Source organism: Lolium rigidum, chromosome 4 (genome assembly GCF_022539505.1).
Source record: "Lolium rigidum isolate FL_2022 chromosome 4, APGP_CSIRO_Lrig_0.1, whole genome shotgun sequence".
NCBI classification, from domain to species: Eukaryota; Viridiplantae; Streptophyta; class Magnoliopsida; order Poales; family Poaceae; genus Lolium; species Lolium rigidum.
Genome location: NC_061511.1, coordinates 151176922 through 151184842, shown reverse-complemented (window position 1 = coordinate 151184842; position 7921 = coordinate 151176922). Strand labels below are relative to the sequence as shown.

Below are 7921 nucleotides of genomic sequence, written 5' to 3'. Positions count from 1 at the left end.
TTCTCACACCATTTCATGTCCTCACACCCACCAACAGAATGGATCCGCTGAGCGGAAACATAGACACATTGTTGAAACGGGAATTGCACTCTTAGCACAATCTTCTATGCCTCTTAAGTTTTGGGATGAAGCTTTTTTGCACTGCCACTTATCTCATAAATCGCCTACCCACGCGAGTTATTGACAATGTCACTCCTCTCGAGCGTCTCCTAGGTGACAAAGCCAAACCAAATTATCATATGCTTAAATCCTTTGGATGCGCATGTTGGCCCCTTCTTCATCCCTACAATGCTCGAAAACTCTCTTTCAGATCTAAGGAGTGTGTTTTCATTGGTTATAGTGGCCACCACAAAGGGTACAAGTGTCTCGATGTAGCCTCGGGCCGAGTGTATATTTCACGGGATGTCATCTTTGATGAACAATCCTTTCCGTTTTCTCGACTTGATTCCTCTCAAAATTCCCCATCTTACACATACGAGTCTCTTCTTGACCTTGGCAACATTGTTTCTTGTACTAATGATCGTATCGATGTGCAAAACCCCGTTATTTTTCCTCATGCAGGATCCCCAGCAGCCGGCGTCCCTGGTGATCACGTCGATCACGACGATTACGTACCCCAGCCTCCCCATGCTGGGCCATCTGCGGACAGTGATGCGGCTCATGTTGGGCCGGACTCAAGCACAGCGAATACTGCGGCCCATGAGGCCGCTTCGCCCTCGACCTCGCCTGCACCGAGCTCCTTGTCGCTGTCCACCTCTTCTCAGGTTGTGCTTGTACCACCTGCACCTGATCGTGAGCATCGGATGCAAACGCGCCTTCGTGCTGGCAAAACCGTGCCCAAACAGAGGACGGATGGCACGGTCACCTATTCTCGCTGCTCGTGTGGCGAACGGCGAGCCTTCGTCGGTCCGTGCTGCTTTGCGGATTCCGGCGTGGAAGGCTGCCATGGACGCGGAATATCCAGCATTGCAGCGCAATCGGACACTGGCGGTTGGTACCTGCTCGGCGCAGCCTCAATATCATTGATAGTCGATGGGTCTACAAGGTAAAGCGCAAACCAGATGGCTCTGTTGATCGTTTTAAGGCGCGTCTCGTCGCCAAGGGATTTAAGCAGCGACATGGCATTGACTACGACGACAACTACAGTCCTGTGATCAAGCCCACCACCATACGTGTGATTTTGACACTTGCAGTACAACGTGGATGGCAAATTCGGCAGCTTGATGTTGACAATGCATTTCTTCATGGACACCTTGAAGAGGATGTCCACATGGTACAGCCTCCTGGCTATGTTGATCAGCGTTTTCCCACCATGTCTGCAAATTGGAGAAATCTCTCTATGGGTTAAAACAAGCGCCCAGAGCGTGGTTTGCTCGCTTAAGCACCAGACTGCAAGAACTTGGTTTTGTTCCCTCAAAGGCTGATGTGTCGCTGTTCATCTACAAGCATGACAGAGTCACCATTTTTATGCTTGTTTATGTCGACGATATCATCGTCGTCAGTTCCACTGTCCGAGCCGTCGACCGTCCGCTCCATCGGCTTCGTCCGTCTTTTCCTGTCAAGGACCTTGGGCAGCTTGGCTATTTTCCGGGCATCGAGGTGCAGCATCACTCGGCAGTCTGCATCTCTCCCAACGAAGTACATTGTTGATCTTCCGGCTCGGACAAACATGACTCGAGCCAAACTCTGTGTGCACACCTATGGCGACCAATGACAAGCTGTCACGGTATGTTGGTACTCCTCTCTGCTGCGAGGATATAACCAAGTACGAAGCGCCGTTGGAGCTCTTCGATATCCGACCTTGACTAGGCCCGACATTGCTTTCAGCGTCAATAAAGTTTGTCAATTTCTCCGGGCTCCAACTGATGTGCACTGGTCCGCGGTGAAGCGTATTCTTCGTTATCTTAAGCTCACCATGCGTCTTCGTCTTACTCTTCGCCGATCATCCTCTCTTCTGCTGAGTGGTTTTTCTGATGCGGACTGGGCCGGTTGCCCTGATGATCGTCGGTCGACAGGAGGGGGGGGTGGTGTTTCTTGGAGGAAATCTTGTTGCATGGAGCTCTAGGAAGCAACCCACTGTTTCACGATCAAGCACGGAGGCTGAATACAAATCTGTCGCGAATGCGACTGCTGAAATCATCTGGATACAAGGGTTACTGCAGGAACTTGGAGTTTACCTGCGTCAAGCACCTGTTCTCTGGTGCGACAATCTTGGTGCTACGTATCTGTCAATGAACCCAGTGTTTCATGCCCGCACCAAGCACATTGAGGTGGATTACCATTTTGTTCGAGAGCGAGTAGCGCGCAGAGCTCTTGACATTCGGTTTATTTCCACTCATGATCAACTGGCTGATATTCTGACAAAACCTCTTGCTACACAATTATTTGTAAAGTTCAGAAACGATCTGAGCATGAGCTTACCCTGCTCAGATCGAGGGGGCGTGTTAGACAGTTAAGATTGTGTAGCATAGTTTGTTAGTATCTAGTTACAGATAGATACGAGGTTGTTGTATAGGATACGCAGATGCGATCTATGGTTGTTACCTGAACCCTTGTACAAGTCTTTGACATATAAATACATGCGGTAGATGAGCCCGAGGGCCATCTCGCCTTCTCCAATCTTTCTATCTGTTTTCAGCGTGTCACGTCGGCTGCACGGGCGCAGCTTGCCGCTCTCGCTGACTCCCTCCGGCAGCCGGAGCTTGTCGCTGAGCCCAACACTCGTGTGCTGCCCGGTGGTGTGGCCTTCTCCACGTCGAGCGCCTACCACTTTATGCACTCCTCTGGGGTCGTCATACCACTGGCTGATTTCAACTGGAGAAACTTTGCGCCCCTCAAGGTCCGAGTCTTCTTCTGGATTGCACGCCATGGGAACACCAGGACTCGTGTGCTCCTTCAGCGGCACGGGTGCTTGCCGTCGCCGTGTTGTCCGTTCTGTGCCGCCGATGAGGAATTGCAGCACCTCTTCTTTGGATGCCCCAGGCTCGCGCCGTGGTACGCAGCCATCGGGTGCCCTGCGGCCACTTCAGCTGCCGGTCTGGAGGACGGATGTCGCGCACTCGCCGGCGCGCTTCTCCCCCTCGACCCCTTTATCGGACACACCTTGGTGCTGCTCGTCCTGTGGATCATCTGGAAGAGTAAGAACCGTATGATTTTCGACGGACACAGGATGGGCCCCCGGCAGATGTTCTCCCTCCTCGCGCAACACTGCGGACTGTGGCTCCACCGGCTGCCTCAACGGTACGAGCGCCATCAGATTGATGAGTGGGTAGCCGCTAGACGTGTGTGATTTTTATGTGTAGGGTTCAGCTGGTTTCTTACTGAATCTCTAGCGATCAACAACCCCTGTATTCTGTGAGCTGGGCTCACCCCTGTATTCTGCAACACCAGTAATAAAATCACTTCAGGCCTCGTTCGGCAGGCTAGGTTTCAACGGTTTTCTCGTGTATTTTATCCAGGCCACCCCTATAAAACAGAGTGAAACACTTTGTGCATCGTTCGGTTGTCCGGTTTTCAACAGATTGAGTCCCGTCAATTCACGTCTATTCGATGAAATACTCGTCAGTTACACGGGAGTTAAAACCACGCCACCTACCTCGCATTTTTCTGTTCAAAATTTCTCGCTGCTTCATCGTATCAGCATGTGGTTGCTCCCGATTAAATTCCGCTCAGTTACCCGGTCTACCCAATCTACGGATCGGCTGTTAGGATCCGCTCCCCTTTTTTTTGGCCTTTCTGCTAGCCATTGACCGGGCGTACGTATGTAGAAACGCCTCAGTCATTCAAAACACGTCAATCCACGAGTCAGTCACCAAAAACACGTTAGATAAAACTCTACAATACACGTCTACCGAACAAGGCCTCAGGTGGGGTTCCCCCACCGTTGAGCTTTCAAAAAATCCAGTATTATGTTGTCCTGATACTGTTGTTATTTTCATTCTCGGGTTTTTGTCCTGCAGGTACTATATTGGCATGTGTGTTGCATATAGGATGCTTCTCCGCCGCCGTGGACAACATGGGCCATGGGTGCACTATGTGCCTACTTCTTCTAAGGATTTGATTCCACATAGCATGAAATATCTGGTTTCACTTTATGCCCCTTAGATAAGTGGCATCGCATATTTTGGACCAAAATCAAAATGCCACTTACCAGAAAACACATTAATACACTAGGCCCTGTTTCAATTAGGGTAACATAGTTGCTGGAAATGCTCCATGTCATCTATAAATCTTCAATATGCATCATCTTGTAACTCCTTATGGAATTACTTGCTGAAAATGGTATTTTCTACCTTATACCCAGCAGGCAATAAGAATAATCGAATCCATTTCTCGCAGCATCAGTTTCGCTAAGATGTAAGAGATGCAATATATACCATATTTGATGACATAGACCTTAGGGTGCAAGTGGGATATTATACACTAGGATGTTTCGGGAAAGCTATCCTTATATCTATTTGCCGGTTAGGGTAAGACTAGGAAGCCATGGCGCGGCGGCACGCCACGCCCGTGATTGCAAGGCACATGACATATGCGCGGGTGTGATGGCATCATGTATGAATTTGTGTGCCTTAAGTTCAATCTGTGAACTGAGTTTAATAGGAAACTTGTATCGGTCTGCATCACTAGGTCTATAAATAATGAGCAATCATTTCACTTTGGGAAATCCAACTCCACATAGTATACACAAATTTTCACATGGAGTGACATCTATCACAACTATACACATGCAACTCGAGAGCACACGGGGCACCCATGTAACTTAAACCATACAAATGATGTAAACTCTTCCGTTGTCAGTGATCGTCATAGTATTATGTCATATAGTATGAAGTAAGCCTTTGCGGTAACCGAAAGTAAGTGTAGGCATTCAGAATTTACAAACTATAGGTTCATAAAACCTATACTCCTTGACAATATGGAACATATTTATGCAATACACATGGATTATACTTACGATTCCGTCAACAATGATGGCATGCCGCTTACAAAGAGTTCGCATAGTCCATACTCTGGATGTGTGGTTACAACCTTTTCAAGGAGCAGAACTCAAGTGCTCATTAGAAGTTGCTGTAGCATCTAAAACCGTCAGCTGATAAAATAGGTGGTTACTGCGCGTGGAACTTCATAGTAAACCCGTACTCCTCTTTTTTCCACACAAAATCTTCTCTGCTGTTAGTAGAGATAGACAGAAGAATAACATCTGCAAGGGAAGAGGGGCCACACGTTGCATAAGGAGCTGGAAGGATGCAAATTTTTCCCATGGACAGAGAGAATGATAGTTTATGATCAACGACTAAAAGCTAGATTTTCAGAAAAATAACCGCATGAGAATTTTGTGTACTTGACTGAAACATGTGATGCCATAAATGCTATGTAAACTGAATTTTCCATGCTAAAAGCTAGATTTTCAGAAGAAAAAATTTATGAGGATTTGGTCTACTTGACTGCAGCATGTGATGCCATCAATGCTATGAAATTTGGATTTGCCAAAGCTAATGTAAGACACTGAAATAGCAAGAAAGTACATAAGAGCATGGAACCAAACCTGGATATATATCAAACAGTTTTGCCATTCCTCATTGATACATTTTGCTTCCATCATCTTGGATTTCATTGGCCTGATACGCCCACAATAATGCTATGTATTATGGTATGGAGAACCAAATAAATTGTCCATGGCAGAAAGTGTTGAGGCGTTGATATATTTTTGTATCCATGACCATTGGTTCTACACTAAAAAATCCATGTTAAGCTTACAGTATAGAGATCAAACCAAAACCATGGAACCACATTCAATTGGATTACATATGAAAGCCAAACATTGAAATGATAAGCGAATTGCCTATGTTGTTTCTCACGTGCAGAGAAGAATATTATCGCTTTCGCCAGAAGTAGTTTAATAATGCTCGTATTCAAGACTTATATTACCAATAACCATTTGAGAGAGATTAGGAAACAAAGGAAGTTGCTAGCTGAGTGAAGTAACAAAAATGTGGACTCCTAAGATCAGACGCAGAGTATAATAAACAAAAATAATAGTAGAATATTACATTTGACTTAAGAAAATTGGGTATTAATAACGGGTTAATTTATTTAAGGAGAGCTGGAGCAGAGCACAATCATATATAAGTTCTTAGAATCAAAATTTCAGTACCTAATACTTAGGAATTTGTTCCTTCGTAATCATTTTCAAATAAATAATTCTGCATCCTTCCATCTTTATAGAAGGAAGCAGGGAGATTAAAAAAAAGAAAATATAAATAAGGAAAGAACAGATTAATAATACTCATATGAAACTCGAAGAACCACAGCTATGGCTCTCATACAAAATGCCAGTAAGAGAAGATAAGCATACAACTACTAAGAGATTTCGCCTCAGTAACCAAAGACGTGTATGACAAATTTAATTCAAAAGCAAAAAAAAAGGCTTTTGCTTGTCCGTCACCTCACCTTCCTCTGCCTTTTTGAACCTCCTCAACAATATCCCCGAAGGCTGTTAGGAGATGAACAGAAATAAATAAAAATTAGACATTGAACATCCCGCAAATCCTACAATTGCAAAGATCAATATTCAAACTGTGATACGCTCATACATGAGACATAGATCACTTTTTGGATAGCCTCTAAAATTGTCGATGGAGAAGTATATTCTAAATACTCTTGATCAAAATAGAGAACAATGGGGCATAATGCTATGGAATATGAACTTACTTCTTTTGATATCCCCCGACATCATCCTTATTAGGGTCAATTTTCTATGGATTTTCTGTCACCCCACCCTATGCGGAAGCTTACCAGAAAACTGAAATCTGCATAGAAATTTATACAGAAGATCCATCCCATAAACCAAAAATAATTTTGAACTCTTGGCATGGTATCAAGAACACAGGAAACACATGTAAGTGAAAGATCAAGAAAATCAGATACATCCATATTGTGGAAGAAACGATCCAAAGAAATTAGCAAACCTTGCCGGACTAAGAGGATGAATCCGTGCACCTCGTGTTATTCCACAGGTACTAAGGAAAAGAAAAGGACAAAATGGTGGACATTTTAATGTTCCCGTCAAGCATAAATAAATTTCTTGGTGAATGAAGTAGATTTTTTTTTTTGGCTCAAGTTGTTTTTTCTTGCTTGTCAAACTTTAGCAATGGATTTTTCGTAGAAGTTGCAGCATTTAGGTAGACAATCAACTAAAAGATAAGACGTAAAGGAAACTTGTGCTCAATCTCTATACACCCATTACCATTATTTCAGGCTTTACTAAGCATGAAAGGTCGTCAAAGATATCGTTACGTGCCCACATGTTCATGGCACTCTCCCAGAAGACTATGTGGCCATAATACTACATTTTTGCCAACTTTGATCCTTCTAATGACTGCTTTCTAAAGTGGAGTTACAGTAGCTCATGAAGTGGAAACTTGTAACAGTATTAATTTACCGGTTTTCAAGTAAAGGAATACAAAGTAATAGTTTTAATGCGAATGAATTTAGAACTGGAGGACTATTCTGATGTTTTCAGTGTGAGTAAAGACTACTAATCACAAACAAATATTTTACTAAGTGCAGTACGCACAGTACTCTTGGCAGAAGGTGTAACATACACGCTGGATATTCGCATAATGAACAGATCATTGTCTTGGCGATATGTTAACTTATCAATTATATCGTTTATTTGCGAGATTCCAAAACGACGGAATAGGTAAATTTATGATTACAGTGTCATGCCCACTTTAACCATACATGGTATAATTTCACTGAAGTTTGTTTGCTTTCACCAAATGAGAAACAAATGATTATTTGAGTGAAATAGAATAATTAGCTGATTTTCTATAGGAAAAAATCCAACAAATCAAACAACTTCCGTAGATTTTTTTTCCAAAGATTTCAACCGTTCAGTAATAGAAATTTTTGATAG

The 7921-nt window shown here is 43.8% G+C and overlaps 1 long non-coding RNA gene across 1 annotated transcript; it reads right to left on the bottom strand.

The window, feature by feature from the left end:
* Positions 1 to 5034: 5034 nt before the first annotated feature.
* On the bottom strand, positions 5035 to 6814 carry LOC124706800. The gene is made up of 4 exons (XR_007004585.1): positions 6715 to 6814; positions 6454 to 6496; positions 5549 to 5731; positions 5035 to 5203 (listed from the first exon to the last, which is right to left on the bottom strand). It is a non-coding gene; the product is annotated as an uncharacterized LOC124706800 (long non-coding RNA).
* Between the last annotated feature and the right edge of the window lie 1107 nt (positions 6815 to 7921).